This window comes from Tenrec ecaudatus, chromosome 1 (genome assembly GCF_050624435.1).
Source record: "Tenrec ecaudatus isolate mTenEca1 chromosome 1, mTenEca1.hap1, whole genome shotgun sequence".
NCBI classification, from domain to species: Eukaryota; Metazoa; Chordata; class Mammalia; order Afrosoricida; family Tenrecidae; genus Tenrec; species Tenrec ecaudatus.
Genome location: NC_134530.1, coordinates 311,123,969 through 311,145,096, shown reverse-complemented (window position 1 = coordinate 311,145,096; position 21,128 = coordinate 311,123,969). Strand labels below are relative to the sequence as shown.

Sequence of the window (21,128 nt, the reverse complement as noted above, 5' to 3'; positions counted from 1 at the left end):
CCACGGGGTGTGTCTTTCTCTGTCCTTATGTGAACATTTCACAACGTATGTTTTCCTTTATCATACCTTTGAACATTTCATATGCTTACAATTTCTCATTAAAACACAACTATGGGCAAAGAAAGCACACACGTACTCTTCCTTGATTCTTTTTTTTCTTCCTTGATTCTTAAAGCTCAATTAACCATCTATCTTTTTCACTTCACTAACGTTGTCCTAATGTTCCCTTTAAGACAAAGGAAATATTTGAACATAGGTAGCCAAGCCTGGTTGTAGATCTGAATCCTTGAGGAGCTAATATTTCTGATTCTTGGCCTCCTGTCTCAGACCATCTGAACCCAGAACTCTGATAACTTAGAATCATTGCTTTGAAAGTAATTCATTACTGTTTTAACAGCAGTTATAGTTAATTGGCTGTCTATTTAGGCTAGAATTCCATGAGGAGAAAACAGCTTATGGTAAACAGCATATTTATAGCTATAAGTAATTTTCTTGGGTTTAGGGCTGATGCTAAATATTTTCGTGCAATTTTCTCTTCCTCTTCATAGTTAAAGTAAACTTTGAAGGGGTGAACTTCTGATTCACCAAATAAAAATTCTGAGTCCTCATTCACAGTTCATACATTTATTGTACACCAATAAATGGTATGCTAGTCTGGGTAGACTAGAGAAAGAAATCTATGGAGACTCATATGTGTCTAAGAAAGAGATTTATACACAAGAGCAATTGAATAGTGAGAAAAATTCCCGGCCCAGTCCAGATCAAGTCCTTAAGTCCAACACTAACCCATATGTCGGATACTAATCTATAAAGTCCTCTTCAGACTCACAAAATACATGCAATGGCGCCAAATGCAGGAAGATCACAGGCCAGTGGGTGAGAAGTCTTGTGGATCCAGTAAGCATCGTAAGCATCTCAGCGCTGGCAGTGCTCTCCATGTGGCTTCTCTGGCTCCAGAGGTCTGGCTCTATCAGCCTCTCTCCATGTGTCTTCACATGGATGTCTTGCAGGGAGTGAGCATTTGTCCCCCTCCAGCGAGCTATTTATCTCCTTAGCGCCTCCAAATTAGTTCATGAAGCTACTACTTGATTGACAGGCTAGACTCCACCTCTTGACTCTGAATCAATTCTCAAATGGACCCCAGATTATGTAACTGACGCATATAACATGGTGAGGAATATTGAAAGCACCATGGATTGCTAAAATGACAAACTAGTCTGTCTTGAAAAAGTACAGTGAGAGTGCTCCTTAGGGGCAAAGATGGCAGGCCTTGTCTTACATACTTTGGACATGTTGTCAGTAGAGACTAGTCCCTGCAAAAGGACATGATGCTTGGTAAAGTGGAGGGGCAGCAGAACAGAGGAAAGCCCTCAACAAGATGGAGAAATGGATTGACACAGGGGCTTGAGCAGAGGAACAATTGTGAGGGGGTACAGGATCGGGCAGTTATTTCACTCTGTTGTGCATAGAGTCATTGTGGGTCAAAACTGACCCAATGGCACCTAACAACAATATATATATATATATATATATATATATATATATATATATATATATATATCAGACATTGGCTTGGCTGTTTGGAATTTCTCAAATAAAGACAATTGAGCAAAACCAAGATCCCTGGCCACAGGGGAGGCGACCCTTGGGCCTCAGATCCCTACCCCCAGCTCCCCCAGTTGGGGCAGGTCCTGTATCCTAGCCCTTCAGAGCACCAGTACCAGAGATACCAGTACCAGAGGGGCCTGGTCCAAAGTAGGAGGTGGGAGAGGAAACATGAAGGAGGCAGGAGCCCTGGGTTCTCCTTGAGGACTTCCTGCCCTGCACCAGCACCCTAGAGTGGAGCTGAAACTTTACCAATTGGGGGGTTATAGAGGGTAAGTCTCTCCAACCCATTTGGGCCAAGTTCCTTTGGATTCCACTGATATCCCTACCCCTACCCAGAACCAAGTGCCAATTCTCACTCTGGAGCCTTAATAAACTGCAATTTGTTAAACAACCAAACAAGGATCAACTGCCAGCATGACAAACTCACTGGTGGTCTTACCCAGAAGTCAGGGACTTAGGTGTGGCCTAAAACCATGTTACCTTTCATAATCATTGTCTATATGGCAAACAAACAAATCAGCTAATAGTATGTACCAGTTTAAATTCAACTTACCATGAAGTCCTAGGAACAAGGTAGAAAGTAATGTTTTGCCTGCCAAGTTCCTCACACAGATTGAATATGAACCTTGTAATAAAGTTGTTTGACGTTGTTGACATTGATGGCTGATCAGACCTCCCAATCCCCTCTTTTTCTTGGTTTCCTTAGCTCCACTTCCAGGTTCTCTCATTGTTGCTGGGCAGGTCACAGCAGAGGGAGGCTGACAATCATCAATACAAAAGCAAACTAGATTGACTAGCAGACTTTGATAAGTGATCAAGAGTAGTAGGAAAGGCTAGGATGAATGTAACATAATAACTGTAATTTCCAAAATGTTGTGCTGCATTCTTGCGTAACAGGATGTTTAGTCAAGAGTTTAATTTTAGGGGTTAATTCCACATACTCTACTGTAAAGATTTGGCCAAAAGATTCCTTGAAGTCAGCAGAAATTTCTGTGATCCCATGGTGAGTTCAGAATAAAGTTAAGTACTTGGCTAATGAGGCACATAAAGAGCAAACTGAGAGGTCAACACTGAAGCACAGAATGGCGATAGGAGATAGGATTGAGACAAAGAATGTGAGGTTAAGAGCGGCTTTATTAGGGGAGGGAAAGGACTCCCGGGAGGGAAGGGAGAGCAGAGAGAGGGACAGGAACATTTTGAGCTCCTGGGAGGTTCCGAGACCCAACAAGTTGGATCAGGGAAATCATAGCTTGTCAGTGAGGTGGTGGGAGATATATAGGACTCGAGCCAGGGAAGTACACATTGACCACAGGAAGGGAGATTTTTTGCTTGCAGCTGCAGGACCTTGAGTCAGGATGCGATCCCTGGGAAGTGCCTTTGTTGTTTGCCAACCTGCTCCCTGCAGTGCCTGGGCAGGGACTACACAACCTTGTTCTGGAGAGATAAGCGGCTTGGAATGTTAGGGCAGAAGATGCAGACTTCAATAGGTCATTCATCCTCCTGAGAGGCTGGAAATGGGGACCTTGAAGTTCTATCCTCCTGAGGAGCTGGACAGGAGGCTGTCTAGTCCGGATCCGGTCCAAACACAAACTTGGGGTCAAATGTTTGCTCAGAATGCATCAAAATCAGAAGAATATTCTATTTGGGTAATCTTGACTTCAAGTCGCATTCTTCCTTTACAGCAGTGGTTCTCAACCTTCTTAATGCCTAATCCTTAATACAGTTCCTCATGTTGTGATGACCCCCCAACCATAAAATTATTTTTGTTGCTACTTCATAACTGTAATTTTGCTACTTTTATGAATCGAGTGACGCCTGTGAAAGGGTCGTTCAACCTCCAAAGAGGTCGCCACCCACAGGTTGTGAACCCCTGCTTTACAGGAATATATTTGCTTATAAGTTAGAGAGCCTTAAAAAAAAAGTTAGAGAGCCTATAGTCTATACTTCTGGGTAGTATTTAAAGCAATGCTAAACCTTGTGTTGCTGAAGTTCAAAATTTATGCACTTCAGAGAGGTGGCACCTGCGCTGTTTCAGGTTACATTCTTGTCCCTTCTTGACATGGGATGCTCAGAACTTGGCAACACTATGCGTCAGTATCAATTGCGAGAGTTTTTCAATCCATACGTTTTCAGAAAAAAAGGAGAAGTGTACACTGTGCATTGTCCACAAGGACTTAGACACATACAATATTCCTTACCATAGCATCTTATAAATCTTCTAAGAGTAAATAATAGAGTATATACCATTTCCAAAAGTGTTTTGATTATATATTCAAGATGTATTTCAAGGGATAGTGAGTGTCCCTGGGACCCTCTTCGAAGTGTTGCTAAGAGATGCAGGGAGACCATTTGTCCAATGGAACCACACAAACTTTACCTTCCAGTACCTGAAAACCAGAAGAGTTATACAGTACCCACGTGCCACTAGCAACAGCTCTGAAGAGGTCACGTGAGAAATTGCTGGGTAGATTGGGAGAAAGATGTGGAACAAAACTCAAAATGATCGAAGACCAGGCTTACCAGTTGGATAGAGACTGGGGGAGCCCCTGGGACCATGGCTCTTAGCCACCCTTTAGACCTGGAACAGAATTCCCGTGGCTCAATTTTCAGCCACATACATGAAGACGGGAATACAGATACGAGGAAGGCACGCATTCCTTAGAACAAGTAGCCCCTTGAAATTCTAAGGGCAGCACCTGCCCACGAACAAAGGCCAGGAGGAAAGAGGAGAAGTGGACATAGAAAAGACACGAGGAAGTGGTATCCGTGAAATCACACTGTGGGTGGGGGGAGTGGGGAGGCAGGGGGGAAGCAAGCAGCTGATATTAAGAGCTCAAGTGGAAGGCAATGTTTTGAGAATGATGATGGCAACAAATGTACATATGCGCTTGACACAATGGATGGATGGATGAATGGATGGATGGATGGATGGATGGATAGTGATAAGAATTGTACGAGCCCCCAATAAAATTATTTAAAAAAAGAATTTACACTGTGGGGAGTGCAAGCAACGGCATGAAACAGTGTTTATGAATTGAAGGGAAGCTGGTTTGCTTTGTAACTTTCCACCCAATGCACAAAGTGTTTAAGGAGAAATGGTAGTGAAAGCAAAGTGTAACTTACTGAAAAGGAAAGAGGCTTGCTTTGATTCCCGTAACTAGCTAAGAGGGCATGACATCAATCAATTAACTTACATCTATGCAAAGGAATGTACATTTCAGAACCAGGGAGACTAGGGCCTTTAAAAGCCATCTCTCAACCCACCTACTACCTCGAGTTGATTTTGACTCACAGTGACCTTTATGGGGTTTCTCAGACTGTATGTCATTACAGGGACAACCTCATCTACTCGAGGCTGCAATGTCTGCTTCTGATTAAAGATGTTCTTAAATATTGTGATTGCTCCAATAACCAGGCCAGTAAGTACGCTAGTTCTTCATCCTGCAAGCCACTGTCACCGTCTGGTCTTTATCAACCATCGTTAAGACTATATAGACTATAATACATAACGACACTAATTTACCAAGATATTCTGCATCTGCCCTATCCAGGATGCTGCTATTAGCCACGTGAAATGACTTAAACAAAAGCAACACCAAAAATTCCGTTTAGTTGCATTAGCCATAGTCCTAAGGCTCTAGCTCCACGTGTGATTTCCATATCAGAAGATACTGGGTATTTCCATCATAATCTAATAGTTCTATTGGGCCACACTATTCTACAATTGTTCAATGACTCGTGTGTTATACTTCTTTTTTTTTAAATGGTATTTACTTAGAAGCATTCAGAATGTCAACAAAACAGTTGCAATTTTTTTTGTTTTTGCAATTATAGAGTGGTATTCAGTTAACAGAACAACAATTATTTCGTATAAGCTGCATCATAGACAACTGAAGAGGAAAAAAAATGAAACAAAAAAGAACTACCACCCCCCCAAAAAAAAAGATTACACATACTAAGGAAAAAAAAAAAAGAACTACCACCCCCATCTATAACTAATTTGTGCTGTGCACCAACAAGAACCTGCTTTAAATTTCCATGCCAATTTACAACCCCCATACTGTACCAGGCAAGGTTAGTGGCTATTGAAAAGACCACCAGGACAGGGCTATCTACAGACACATTCGGTAGTGTGTTAACTATACAAAAAAAAGACATTGTACAGTTTAAAAACAAATCTTACACAGCCTTACATTTCAATTTTTTTTCTTTAAAAGGAGTGATTTGTGTACAGGGGCGTTAAATGCTTTATAGACAAGAAAAAAAAACTGCGCTCGAACCAACTTATTCATCATCATCATCCTCTTCTTCATCTTCTTCGTCCTCCTCCTCCTCTTCATTTCCTCCTCGTCTTCGTCCTCCTCCTCCTCTTTCTTTTTCTTGCTTTTCTCGGCCTTGACGACTCCCTTTTTGGCAGCGTCGGGCGTCCCCTTAGCCCGGTACGGCGATATCCTTTTCACATTTCTCCTTCAGCTCGGCGGGCGGCCTTCTCATAAGGCTGCTTGTCATCGGCCGCAGTGTTGTTCCACATTGTTATACTTCTTAAAGTGTGTGCCACGGAGCGCCTGAGAGATGTTGTGAAGTCACAGGGCAGCCCAGGGATATTTCTTTTTTTTTTTCCCCCACCCTTTTAAAATTTTATTTATTTATTTATTTGCCCAGGGATATTTCAAAGCATTTCTGTGTGACTTCTTTTTGTTGAAAATATAAACAGTCATACCTCAATTGGGCAGTTCCTACTTCTACAGCCCAGTGACCTTGACTATTCTTTGACTTGGACAACCATTTTCACCCTTTTCTGAGTTGTCCCTCCCCCAATAAAAGACACTCGCTGCCTCCTAGGGTTCCTAACATCATCTTAAGAATTGTTGTTGGGTGGAGAACATATGCTTTGAAAATGATGAGGGCAAAGAATGTACAGATGTGCTTTACACAATTGATGTATGAATGGACTGTGATAAGAGTTGTATGAGCCCCTAATAAAATGTTAAAAAATAGAAGAATTACTGTTGGGGAGATGAGCCAGGCAGGGTGCAAGGTAGCAATGATGAACCATAACTTTCCTCTAGTTCTAAAATGCTTCCTCCCCCCGCCCCCCACTATCATGATCCCAATTCTGCCTTACAAATCTGGCTAGACCAGAGGATGTACATTGGTACAGATAGCAACTGGAAACACAGGGAATCCAGGGAGGATGACTCCTGCAGGACCAGTGGTGAAAGTGGTGATGCCTGGAGGGTGGAGAGAATGTGGGGGAGAAAGGGGAACTGATTACAGGAATGTACGGCGAGCCTCCTCCCTGGGGGATGGAAAGCAGAGAAGGCAGGGGGAGACCGTTGGACAGTGTAATATAGGACAAAATAATAATAGTTTATGAATGATGAAAGGTTCATGAGGTGGGGGAGTGGGGAAGGAGGGGGAAATGAGCAGCAGATATTAAGGGCTCAAGTAGAAGGCAAATGTTTTGAGAATGATGATGGCAACAAACGTACATATGTTCTTGACACAATGGATTTATGTATGGATTGTGATAAGAATTGTATGAGCCAACTCACTCTCACATTCACTCACTCTCTCACTCTCTCTCACACTCACTCACTCTCTCACTTACTCTCATTAATTCACTCACTCAACTCTCTCACTAATTCACTCACTCTCACTCACTCACTCACCCACTCACTCTTTGTCTCTCTCTCTCTCAAAAAAAAAAAAGAATTGTATGAGCCCCCAATAAAATGATTAAAATTAATTAATTTAAAAAAGAAAGAAAAGAATTGCTGTTGTCAGTTTGATCCCATATAGCTATATCTCAGAAGAGCACAATGCTCAAAGACCTTCCTTCCTACATATAGTAAACTATTGTTTGGTTTTAAAGAAAAGTTCAGGGGATATTTTTGGTTTAAGGAATACAGTTTATCGTAGGGTCAGTTTCAGGAGTTCGGCCAGCCTTCATGGATGCTAGAAATGGCAGATCCCATGAGAATTTTATTGTCTGCGTTTCCTCCCACTTTATCAGGTTTCTTCTATAGAATTGTACATTAACATGTTCAGTAATGGTAGCCATGCAGCATCTAGTTCTGGTTCCCAGGCAAAGGAAGCAGTTGTCTCTGGACTGGAGGCAATTAGCTATTCATTTCATTTCATCCCGCTCCTAAGGCTCCTTCCTCCGTTGCTCCAGGCAAAGCTAGCAATTGTGAGGTACTGAAACAGCAGCGTCAGCCAGGAAGTAGCTCTAGGTTAACAGCATGCAAATAATTTTATGGTTGGGGGGGCACCACAACATGAGGAACTGTATTAAAGGGTCACGGAATTAGGAAGATTGAGAACCATTGTTCTACATGGATTAGAATGTCACTTCTTATGAGCAAAAACACGTGATCTCTTGTATGCATGAATTTCAGGTGTCCTTCTATAATAATACAAGGAATCAGATGTTAGGGCTTTGTCACCACCCTTTAAAATGCTCACTTACTAAAAACAGGTAAAACCCATCCAGATTTAATAATGCAATTAGCTCCGTAAGTAAATGCAGCCTTTGGGGAAACACATCTTTTAAAAATGGATTTACTGTATATACTTGAATATAAGCCGACCCGAGTATCAGCCGAGGCACCTAATTTTATCACAAAAACTGCATTAAAAATGTGTTTTACCGGGGATGCACATGGTAGACAACTCGGGAGGGGGTGGGGAAAGGAAAATAAAAGGATGAATATAAGGAAGAAAAGGGGAGCAGGGGCATGGGGCACTAACCCACCCAAGGGGAGGGTATTGTTTATATTTCCACAGGGAAAGTGGGACCAGACTTCATCCCAGTGCCGCAAGGTGTGAATGCAACATCCCAGCATGGAGTAGGGAACCAGTGGAGAGATCTGAAAGGCTGGCCCCAGCACCAAAAATTAAGTGGATTCCTGCCCCTTCCCCGAGAAGAATTTGTTTCAAAGGATGGCATTGATTCTGCAGCTCTGGGAGATGGACATATCTGATCAGAGCACATGGGAGCAGATGAAGGGGGAGGAGGAGACAGTGGAACACAGCCTGGTCCACCAGGCCGTGAGGATGATGTTCCTGATTAGAGCAGCCAGTCCACAGAGAGGACAACATGGCTGGCCCCACTACGACACATGATGCCCCTCAGTGACCAATGGCGCTACAGGGGACAGCACCGGAGACACAGTGTGGGAATTGCACCTGACCTGATCCCATCACACCGAGGCAAAGCACTGGGGGAGTGCAGCGTAACAGCAAGGGAATGGAGTGGCAAGGTCCCCAGAGAATGCTGAAAGTGGACCTGGGGGCCAGGGCGTGGTGCCCCAACAGACTGGACTGGAAAGCACTCCTAAAGGCCAACAAATGATGCTTGAACTAACTACAAACTTTTCTTTCTTGATGTGTTTTGTTTTGTTCTTTGTCAGTGGTTTGTTGTTGCTGTTTTGTTGTCTGGTTGTATACTGTTGCTTTGTTTTCCTCTGTCTTGTTTTTGTGCATGTTATTATCTCCACAGGTCTGTCTAAATAAGACAGGCTGGATGAACTATCTGGAGGAAAAACAATGGGACCAACAGTTCCAGCGGGACTTGGGATAGGGGGAGGTGGTGGTGGTGGTTAAGGAAGTGGTGTTAACAAACCCAGGGACAAGGGAACAACATGGGATCCAAATTGCTGGTGAGGGGGTAGTGGCAGGCCTGGTAGGGAATGATCAAGGGTAAGGTTATATAAAGAAGAGGTATAGCTGTAACTCAGGTGGGGATGGAGCATGATAGTGGGGCAGGAGGAAAGTCAAGGGAAATAAAGAGCTAGGAGGCAAAGGGCATTTATAGAGGTCTAGACAAAGACATGTACATGCAAATATATTTATATGAGGACGGGGAAATAGATCTATGTGTCTATAGTTATAGGTTTAGTATTAAGGTGGCGGAAGGACCTTCAGCCTCTACTCAAGCACTCCCTCAATGCATGAATACTTTCTTCTATTAAATTGGCATTCTATGATGCTCACCCTCCTGACACAACTGCTGAAGCCAAAACAGGTGAACAAGTAAATGTGGTGAAGAAAGCTGATGGTGCCTGGCTATCAAAAGAGATAGTGTCTGGGGTCTTAAAGGCTTGAAGGTGAAAAAAAAAAGGCTTGAAGGTGAACAAGCGGCATCTTGCTCAGAAGCAACAAAGCCCACATGGAAGAAGCACACCAGCCTGTGCAATCATGAGGTGCCAAAGGAACCAGGTATAAGGCATTATGCTATATATATATATATATATATATATATATATATATATATATATATATATATATATATATATATATACCATAGTGAATGAAGGGGGAAGTGCAGAGTAGAGACCCAAAGTTCATTTGTCGGCCACAGGAGACCCCCTCACAGAGAGGTCTAGGGGAGATGAGTCAGCCAGGGTGCGATGTAGCACCGATGAAGAATACAGCTTTCCCCCAGATCCTGGATGCTTCCTCCCCCCAACTACCATGATCCGAACTCTACCTTGCAAATCTGGATAGAGCAGAGGTTGTGCACTGGTACAGATAGGAGCTGGAGGCACAGGGAATCCAGGGTGGATGGTACCTTCAGAACCAGGGGGTGAGGGGCGAAACTGGGAGAGTAGAGGGTGAGTGGTTTGGAAGGGGGGAACTGATTACAAGGATCTACATGTGACCTCCATGGGGTACGGACAGTGGAGAAGGGGATGAGGGGAGACGCCGGATAGGGCAAGATATAACAAAATAATAATCTATAAATTATCAAGGGCTCATGAGGGAGGGGGAGCGGGGAGGGAAAAAAAGAGGACCTGATGCAAAGGGCTTACGTGGAGAGCAAATGCTTTGAAAATGATTAGGGCAAAGAATGTGCTGATGTGCTATATACAATTGATATATGTATATGTATGGATTGTGATGAGTTGTATGAGCCCCTAATAAAGTTTTAAAAAAATGTGTTTTAAAACCTGGCTTAGGTGTTGAAGGGATCAGGTATCAGGCAACAAAGAACAAAAAATCTTATCGTTGTGGATGAGAAAGAGTGCAGAGTGGGGACCCAAAGCCCATCTGTGGGCAACTGGACACCCCTTAATGAAGGGTCATGGGGAGATGAGCCAGTCAGGTTGTAGGGTAGCAACGATGAAACATAACTTTCCTCTATTTCCTCTATACTTTCTCCCCCCACTATCATGATCCGAATTCTACCTTATAACTCTGACTAGACCAGAGGATGTACATTGGTACAGATAGGAACTGGAAACAAAGGGAATCCAGGACAGATGAACCCTTCAGGACCAGTGGTGAGATTGGCGATACCAGGAGGGTGGAGGGAAGGTGGGGTAGAAAGGGGGAACCTATTACAAGGATCTACATATAACCTTCTTCCTGGGGAATGGACAACAGAAAAGTGGGTGGAGACTTTGGATAGTGTAAGACATGACAAAATATTAACAATGATAAATTATCAAGGGTTCATAAGGGAGGGAGTAGTGGGGAGGGGGAAAATGAGCTGATATTAAGGGCTCAAGTAGAAAGCAATTATTTTGAGGATGGCAACAAATGTACAAATGTGCTTGACACAATGGGTGGATGTATGGATTGTGATAAGAATTGCATGATCCCCCAAGGAAATGATTTTTTTAAAAAGGCTTATACACGAATATATACGTACTCTCATAAATCAACAAAGCATGGTGGTTTAAAACAAAAACTCTCAAAAATTTTTGTTTAGTGAGTTTACGGGCAACTCTAAGAGACTGTAGGTGATTCATACACTCCATGTTTATAAAAATCACAGGCTCCTTTATTTTTGAAATTCAGTTTTATTTATGTCAGGAATATTCATAATGCTAAAATATAAAAAGCACAAAGGAAAAGGTCTCTTAATAAAACAACAGAATGCTCTCAACTCGGCTACCGTTACTTTCTATCAGCCTTCATTAATCTAGTGCTGCTGTAGCAAGATACCGCAAGTGCATGGCTTTAACAAACATTGATTCTCCAGTTTAGGAGGCTCCAAACCAAATTTAGAACGCCAGCTCTCGGTGAAGGCTTTCTGTCAGCTCTGAAGAAAAGTTCAGTCTCCTTTCAGGATCTGGAGGCCCAGCATTTCTGAGAGATCTCCAGGTGTCTTGGCATCGATCTTCCCCTGGATCCAGGAGCTTCACAGTGCAGGGAACCCAGGTCCAAAGCAAGTGCTCCACACCTGCCCCTTCTTTCTTGGTGGTGCATCCCACTCTTAATCAATTTCTTGGCTTATTACATCAAATCACATCACAGAGAATCATCACCTAACTGCCACATTACACCATTACCTTACTGCCAAACCACCGAGAATCATGGCCTGCGCAATTGGACACCTATTTCTGGGAGACGTAATTCAATCCATGACAGAATCTTTGCGAGACTTCTTTATAGATAAACTAGTAAATACAAATGTTGTTCTTACTATAAAAAGATTACACAGTCTTCTGTAGAGCAAACGTAATTATCAAATAATTTTTCTATCAGCACATAAAGAGCTTCCTCCTTTTTTAAAACTGTAGTTTGAGTGGATATGCCACTTTTAAAAGACATTGGGATATACATCACAAATTATACAATTTAATCCTTGCCATTTCTTTTAGAAACTTCACCATAGCAACAAATAACTCCTAGAAATCCTCCGTGCATATGCAGAGTAGTTGGGTAAAACTCCTGCAAGTGCTCCATCAAAAGGAATGGGCTGGGCTGTGGACCTTTGATAGATACTGTCCAATGGTGTTCCATAGAAATTACATCAATTCACTTCTTTCCTAAAGTAATGTCTTAAGAAGGTCCATTTCATCCCCACAGCATTTTGTGGAACTTGATTTGGCTAGTCTGACAGGTGAGAACAGTATCCCAAGATGACTGAGTTTATCTACCATGCAAAGGAGTGAAGCATCTTTACTTATTTACCAGCCACTTGTGAGCATCTAATAAAAGTCAACAAAGGAATGAGTTGGGCACAACTGCTTGGCAATGCCCTTGATTATCTTCTGCCTGTCTCATGGACTTTCTGTAGCCCTTTCAGGCAGAAAGCAGGGTTGGAGGCATATAAATTTCAGCAATCACATATATAACTAGATTATTAAAAAGAACAAATCCAAAAAACTCACTGCCACTGAGTTGATTGTGACTTATACATGATAGATATGGGAAACCATCTTAAAAATGATAGTATTTACGACTGTAGCAAAAACGTGTTGCTATGCATATCCGCACACATATATAGTGGACAAAGCATATGACAGTATTAATTCCTAGCTCGTGAGAACTACATACATTTTCATTCACTAAAATTTATTCAGCATTAATAACAAGAGCTACCACATATGAAGATGCTGCCACGGGCAAGGCACTATGCTAATATGCTTGTGAGCTTAATCGTGAACACAACAGGACACAGTAGTCCCTGACCACAGCCAGTGAAGATGTACCACAGAGCAGGTGCTGAAAATATTAAGATCTTTCCTGACAATTTTCTAATGACTACCAAAGTTTTATAGACTTTACTACTTCATTTTATTTCCTACATTAGTTCCTTTGGTTTTTCTTCTTTCTAATCCTACACTTCTGGCATAGAATACATCTACTATGAAACAAGTTACAAACCAATTGAAAAACAAAACTCAAGGGAAAGACACATTTTACCCTGGAAATACAGAAGTAGAATTGTTACAAAGTGCCTTTTAGCCCATCTTATGGTTGTCCTCGTGTGATATTTACAATTAGTCCACACAGCACACCAGAGATGTGATTGATTTCCCTTAAGGCAAGGCAGATGTTGACAAGAATGACTAATTTAGCTTTGCCTTCTAAAATCATTTTCAATGCCTGTCTGAGGCTCTGCAAATATTTTCCACTTCTCATTATGAGCAGTCTCATAAAAATTCCAAGTATTCTTAGTCAGATCTTCAAAGCTGAAAATTTTGAACTCCATGACCCAAACTTATTCTTTGACCTTTTAAATTTTCCACAGCTTTGTGGACAGAAACTGCCTTACAAATGACTCTGTGTTTCCAAAACTTAACCCAAGGCCCGGAATAGTCATTGCTCATTATGTCATGAGAGAAAGGTCACTGCTGTATACATATTACTTCCTTTCAATAAATTCACTCTCATAACTTCAAAGTCTGAAGTCTTCATTAAAGTATGACTACTGAGCCCATAGTTAAGGAAAAAAGTCAAATAACTTTCAGACCTTACTTACAGATAAAGGGATTTCAAAAAGTTCAAAGAAAGGCGGAATTAAAATTAAAAAGATACATTTCTCAAAATAAGTTCAAATTCTTCATCAAGTTCAAGAACTTTAAAAAATGATACAAGCTATTTAGTCCATCCCTAAAGAACTGAGAGTCCTGGGAGTTTAACCATGTCAATACAGCCTTTTTGTGAAAAAAAAAAAAATTAACTAAGACAAATGGGTGTCCTTTAAGACTGGGAAACAAAAAGACAAAGGGAGCAAAATCGGACTGTGAAGTTGATGGAAAATTACTTCCCATAGAAATTCGAGAAAAATGTGCCCTTCTTAGACGAGGAGAATGAGCAGAAAGACGCATTGTCATGAATAGTTCTCTAGTGACATTTTTCTGGGTGTTTCGTTGTTAAAAAGCTTTGGCTATCTTTCTCAAAGCGCACACAGTAAGCACATGTTCTCATTCTTTGGTCCTCCAAAAAGTCAAAAAACAAATGCCTTTAGCAAAAATATAAAAACAGTTGCCATTCCCCTTTGCTTTCAACTAGTCAGCTTTTGCTTTGTCTGGACCATGTCCATCTCTTAGTAGCCATTGCTTTGATTGTGCTTTGTCTTACGGATTGTATGGAAAAATCCAGGCTTCCTCTCCTGCCACAATTCTTCGAAGAAATCCTTCAGGATCTTGGTCCCACTTGTTTAAAATTTCCGTTGAAAGCTCTGCTCTCGTCTGCAGCTGATCTGGGCGCAGTAGTTTTGGGACCCATAGAGTGGAAAGTTTGCTCAACTTGAGTTTTTCGGTCAGAATGGTGTACGCGGACCCAATGGAGATGTCTATGGTGTTGGCTATTGTTTCTGCTGTCAGCTGCCGGTCCTCTTCAATGAGGGCACGGACAAGATGAATTTTTTCCTCACAAATTGACGTGGACGGCCTGCCGCTGCGGGCTTCATCTTCAACATCATCGCGCCCATTCTTAAAACGTGTTATCCATTTGTAGACTGCTGACTTCTTTGGGGCGTTGTCCCCATAGACTTTTCGTAAAGCCTCAATGATTTCACCATTCTTCCACCCAAGCTTCACCATAAATTTGATATTTGTTCTTATTTCAATTTTAGCAGAATTCATGTTGCTGACAGGGGCTTTTTAAAAAAGTGATGTCTTATCCTTCTTAGGGCCTCAAATTAGACCCTGTTCAAAAAATGTAAAAGATGTTAGTGTAGGTTTACTTCGGGGGAAAAGAAAGAAAAGCATGCATAATTTTTCATGTCTTTTTCAAAATTTTCAATATCTTTCCTTATATAATACTGGAAATCAATCCAAACATTCTCTACAATGTTTTGTCCTAAGTCATTTTGGTCCATCAATCCCTTTAAAAGCTCTCTCTAAAGAATTCCATGCCATTTCAGGCTTGCTTAAATAAATTCCCCCGAATCTCTTACCTTATATATGGGGAACCAGCTGTTTTAAGGACTCAGATGGTATTGTTAAGCTTTCTACTCTGTATTTTTTTTGAACTCTCAGACTCTAATCCAGGATGAAGCTCAGATGAAAGCCTTTCAAGAAATACTGTGTGGGTGCCCAGCTTGAGTCTGTGAGGGTGGGGCTGTGAGCAGTACACCCTTTTCCTTGTGCTTTATAAACATTTCATTTGATATTAAACAAGACCCAAGTGGGATTTATAGTATCTTCATCATCCTCAGTTGGATTAGGGAAGGCAGAAGCCACACAACTGAGAACAGGAATACAAAACCACCCCATCCCTAACCCCACAAAAACCAAAACCATGTGGATTCCAACCCAGAGAGCCCTTACAACAGGGCAGAGCTGAACCACTCTGGGATTTCTGGGACTGTCAATCTTTACAGAGCAAGCAGCCCTTATCTCTTTTCCCCTGGAGTGGCTGATGGGTTTGAACTGCTAATCTTGTGGTTCCCAGTCAAAGGCTTAATCCATTGCACCACCAGCACCCCACCCCACCCTGTCCATTCTAACCTACTCCAAAAACCAACAAACAGAAAACTCACTGCCATTAAGTCAATTCTGACTCATAGTGACCCTTTAGGGCACAGAATTGCCCCTGTGGGTTTCCTGCGGCTGGAACTTTTCACAGGAGTAGAGAGCCATTTCTTCCTCCCTGCTAACCTGATCACCCTAAAATACCTGTCATGTAGTCAGCTTCTAACACCTACCACCAAAACGCATGGTTTACCTTTTGAAAGGTGTTCAACAGGACCTACGCATCGATTCGTTTATCTATATCTATCACCTGTCTATCAAACATACCTACTCGGTTTTTGTTAAACATTAAAAAAAAAAACAAAGCAAAAACCATCTTAATACCGTACCCGCAGGAGCACAGGGACAGACGTCGGCTGCGCATTCAATCCCACCGGGCACGAGCAGTCGGCTTCCGGAGCGATCAGCCCTGCGGCATTGAAGTAGCAGGTCAGCCCTGTGGGCGGGGCGCCACGCACGGGTCCCCCGTGCCCCCCACCCCGGAACCCCGGCTCCCCCAAACGCAGGGCGTCTTCCCCTCCCAGCCCGCACGCAGGAAACCTGCACGGAGGGGATGAATCTTCAGGACGGTGTGCTTCCTGGCGTGGGCCGCGTGTTGCGGCATGAACTTGGCCGATGGCCGAGGAGGCACCAGCTTCGCCCGCGGCCACCGAGGGTGTGGACCCCCCCGCCCCCCGCCCAGCCATCGCCGCACGTGACCGCGCGACGTCACCAGGCCTTCGCGGTCGGCTCCGGGCCTCCGCGCCAGCCCTTCCCCCACTGCTCGCTTCCCCCCGCCGCCCCCCCCCAAATGCCCGCGGGGCGCCCCCTCACCATCTGCAGCTCGGCCTTTATTCCCCTCTCGTCCCTCCGCTGAAACACACGGGGAGAGAAAGCGTCCCGGGCGGGCAGTGGGAAGAAGCTGAAAAGACAAAGAGGGGACGCCTGCCACGGACCCGGAGGCCAAAATAACCCTCCAAGAAGGGTCCCCACCCCTCCAGGAGCCGTCACGCGCAGGCGCGCCGGAGGTCTCGCGAGGCTTCCTTTTTTTAAAAATTATTATTTTTAATTTTTTTTAATTAAATATTTTTACTGGGGGCTCTTACATCTCTTATCACAATGCATACATTCATCCAGTGTGTCAAACACATTTAGGCATATGCTGCCCTCATCATTTTAAAAAATACTTTTATTGGGGGTTCTTGCATCTCTTATCATCACAAATCCATATATTCATCCAGTATGTCAAGCACATTTGCAAATACGCTACCATCGTCATTTTCCAAGCATTCTCTTCCCACTTGAGCCCCTGATAGCGCCCCATTTCTTCCCCCTCCCTCCCCACCCTCACTCACGAACCCTTGATTAGTTATAGATTATTATGTTCATATCTTACATCGGCCTCCATCGCCCCTCACCCACTTTTCCATTGTTCACCCCCCTGAGAGGGGACTATAGGTTGATTCTTGTGATCGATTCTCCCTTTCTCCCCCAGAGGCTTCCTTTTTCTGTATATATTTCTCCCTATCCCCCTTTACCTCCCCCTTCCTCATCTCGCCCACCCACACCCCACCCCACTCCACCCCTGTCTCTTTCTTGCAGGGTTTGCTGGAGGCTGAGAATTGAAGATTCAGAAACTCATTTACCACTTGCATCTAAAGAACGTTTGTGGGAAATAAATATTTCTCCCAAGTTGTCTCCCCAAATATATGCCAAACCTAAGACACTACTTGCTACACGTGGTAAATGGCTGTACACTAGGTCATTGAATGTAGGTCAGAGGTTATTCTACTTAAGGGTATCTAGAGCAACCAGACTGTATAGTCTAACTCAATCTAAGTAGGGCGCACTCCCTTCTGATATTATTCCCATGAGGGAGTGCCCAAAGGCAAGCCGGGGCCCACTCAAGGATGACTAGGCATAGGCCACTACATTGAATGTAGGGTCCACTCATCTTGCCACATAGGTACCCCATTCCCTCCCTGAACTATTGGGTGTACACTCCTAGGTCATCCCCCTCCTATTGCTTGCATTGCCTATATTACAACCCCTTCTCATGATGTACATTGTTATCTGTAATCAGAGGGCTTGCATGCCCCCAAAGATATATAAGCTTTGGTTAGAAATAAAACCTATTGAGAAGAGCTCTCTCATGCCTCTTTGTCCACCACCTCCATGTGTACTAACAAGAGGAGCTGAGGTGAGCATGCTACTGTAAGATCTCTCTGGGGATAGAGTTGTACCTCGGTCCTTGCCTCCGCACGAGAAAGAATTCACGCCGAAGCCTGGCTCGTGATCCAAGTGAGTTTAATGAGAGTTAGAAGAAGTTCCAGATTTTATGTGGCACCCATAGGACTCCTCTGGACCATGTAGCCTGGCAGAGACTGCTTGGCATCACGCAAAGATCTCTCTCCCAAGTTCTCCTCTAAAAGACCATCTCAAGTTCTTTCTCAAGTTCTCTCCCCAGTCCCTCTCTCCCACTGGCTCCTGCCTTTTCAAGATTCCAGGGGGGGGGGGGCGTGGTGGACGATCCCATTGGCTGGATTGAATTCACCTGGCCCAGGTGGGCCGATCCAGGTTTAACGCCCACCCATGCCCACCACGGGAAAACCTAGGCCTCTGAGCATGTGCAGTGCGCTGCCCTTTGTTCTCGTGCTTGACTCTCTTGGGCATGCGTCAATGGACATCCCATCCCTGCCTATCTCTACCATGAAGTGTGTCTGACTTCTTTATTTTGCCCTCTCCTGTCTCTCCCTATTCTCTATGACTTTACTATGATCTTTAAATATCTTAACTGAACAGTTGCACCTACTGAACCCGTAATTAGTTGTGGGGAGGCTGGCTCCCCCCACAAATATTTATGAAGGAAAAAAAGACACCCAAAACGTTATGCTCCCTGTTCACGTTGGGTTCTATTTTATTTTGAAAATAGAGAGAAGGACCACATAGGATTGCTGACCTATAAGACTATGTTATTCACACCACAGTCCCCTCTCATGGGAGTCTCTCTAAGGGCAGTCTCATTTTCTTTCCCTGAATCTTCGAGAATGTGCGGCGGGAGCAAACAAAGGAGAGGGTCCTGTCTCCTAGTAGGTGTGGGGGTTACATACAAGATGACTTAAGTTTGAGCCCAATCCATCCAGTCATAACAGAGAATGCACAGATCACACCTGCTATGTTGTGAAGGCTACTGATGGCAGATCAGACTTTTAATTAGATAGTTCTTATTCCTTCTTGGGAATGATTTTTTTTTTTTTATTTCAGGGAGCTCAGGTATCATTCACATTAAAGGGTTTGTGAGGAGAGTGGTAAGAAACAGATCTTTCTGGCATTTCTGTGGAGAACAAAATTGAGGGGACGAATTAGAAACAATTTGAAGATGATTGCAAAAGGCTAGTCAGAAGACACTGAAAGCCAGAATGAGGTAGTAGTTGTAGAAATTTTAAAAAGGGAGAGTTGGAAAACTCAGAACTTTAGAAAACGAATATGCTTAGGGAATGCAAAGATGATGTGCCGCACTTGCTGATCTAAAACTATATAGTACACACCCGTGCCCTGCAGTGGGGCAAACCAAGAAGGGAACATAGCAGATCCGAATGGGAGCAAAACCAGAAAGCCCCTAAAGAGTCCCCCAAAATAGACTTCAGGCTAAGAGGGGCAGTTCCTGGAATTCTCCCAGGACCAGTAGGGAGTCACAAAGATCAGTGGACAGACCTGGAATTATGCATGTTTTTTTTTTGTTTTTCTTTTTCCAGTCGTTTGTTTTCTATTTGTTTGGTCTATGCCACTGTTAGTATGCCTACTTACATAAGACAGGCATGGGAAGCAAGCTCAAGGAGAAAGCAACTGGACCAACTGTGGGGGAATGAGGGGTGGGACTTGGGGGGAGAAATGGATGGGGAAGGGTGCGGTGGCAAACAATACCATAGACAGGGGAACAACTATGGAATAAAAATAATGAGGAGGATATAGAGATCCTGGGGGCGCTGGTGCAATAGCAGTCTAGCTGAGAGGAAGTACTATGAAGCAGAAGTAGGGAGAGTGTGATGATGGGGCAGAAGGAAGGTAAAGGAAAACAGAGGAAAGATCTAGGAAGCAAAGCAATGGATAGGGATATAAGCATAGGTGTGCCTACATGCAAATACATGAATCCATAAAAATAGAGGTATTGGCCTATGTACATATATTTATATGGCAATACACTGAGGTCATGGACAGACTTCAGGCCTCTGCTCATACCCTCCCTCAATACAAGAACACTTTGTTCTAACAATTTGGCAATCTGAGATGCTCGCCCTCTTGGCACAATTGCTGAAGACAAAATGGGTGCATAAGCAAATGTGGTGAAGAAAGCAGGTGGTGCCCGGCTATTTAAAGATATAGTATCAGGGGTCTTAAAGGTTTGGAGTGAAACAGGTGACCATCTAGCAGAGAAACGACAAGCCCACATTGTAGAAGCACACCAGCCTGTGTGAGTATGATGTGTCCATCAGGACCAGGTTACAGGCATCAGAAGAACCTTAACAATTAAACAAACAATGAGGGGGGGTCAAGCAGAGACCCAAAGCCCATCTGTAGACAACGGAACATCCCTCACAGAGGGGTCACAGGGAAGGGATGAGTCAACCAGGGCTCAGTAAAGCACCGATGAAACACAATATTCCTTGGTTCCTTGAGGCTTCCTCACCCCCTACCGCCATGACCCCAGTGATGCCTCTCACTTTGGACTAGACTGGAGCATGTACACAGGTGTAGATAAGACACATGCAACCCAGGAGCAGGAATGGGAATAGTGATACCTGATGGGTAGGGAGAAGGTGGGGGAGGAGGGGGAGAAGGGGGGACCAATCATAATGATGGACACACAACCACACACACCCCTATAGGGGTGGGGGGGGAGGAAGAACAAAGAAACCACAGGGGAAGGGAGACAGCGGTCAGTGTGAAATATGAAAATAATCATTTATAATCTATCAAGGGGTCACGAGGGTGGTGTGAGGGAGGGGGGAAAAGAGGAGCTGATACCAAGGGCTCAATAGAAAGTAATTGTCTTTTGAGAATGATGAGGGCAATGAATGTGCAAATGTGCTTTACACGATTGATGTATGTATGGATTGTGATAAGAGTTGTATGAGCCCCTAATAAAACAATTTTAAAAATTAAAAGAAAGAAAGTAATTGTCTAGAAAAGAATGGAGGCAACATATGTACAAATATGCCTGATACAATTAATGTATGGATGGTAATAAGAATTGTAAGAGTCCTCAATAAAGTGATTTAAAAAAACACACAAACTATATAGCCTTCACTGTGGGTTACACTG

At 43.4% G+C, this 21,128-nt stretch overlaps 1 long non-coding RNA gene across 1 annotated transcript; it reads right to left on the bottom strand.

The window, feature by feature from the left end:
• Positions 1–11,397: 11,397 nt before the first annotated feature.
• On the bottom strand, positions 11,398–16,812 carry LOC142427978 (uncharacterized). Its single transcript, XR_012780127.1, has 3 exons — positions 16,641–16,812; positions 16,157–16,236; positions 11,398–14,999 (listed from the first exon to the last, which is right to left on the bottom strand). It is a non-coding gene; the product is annotated as an uncharacterized LOC142427978 (long non-coding RNA).
• Between the last annotated feature and the right edge of the window lie 4,316 nt (positions 16,813–21,128).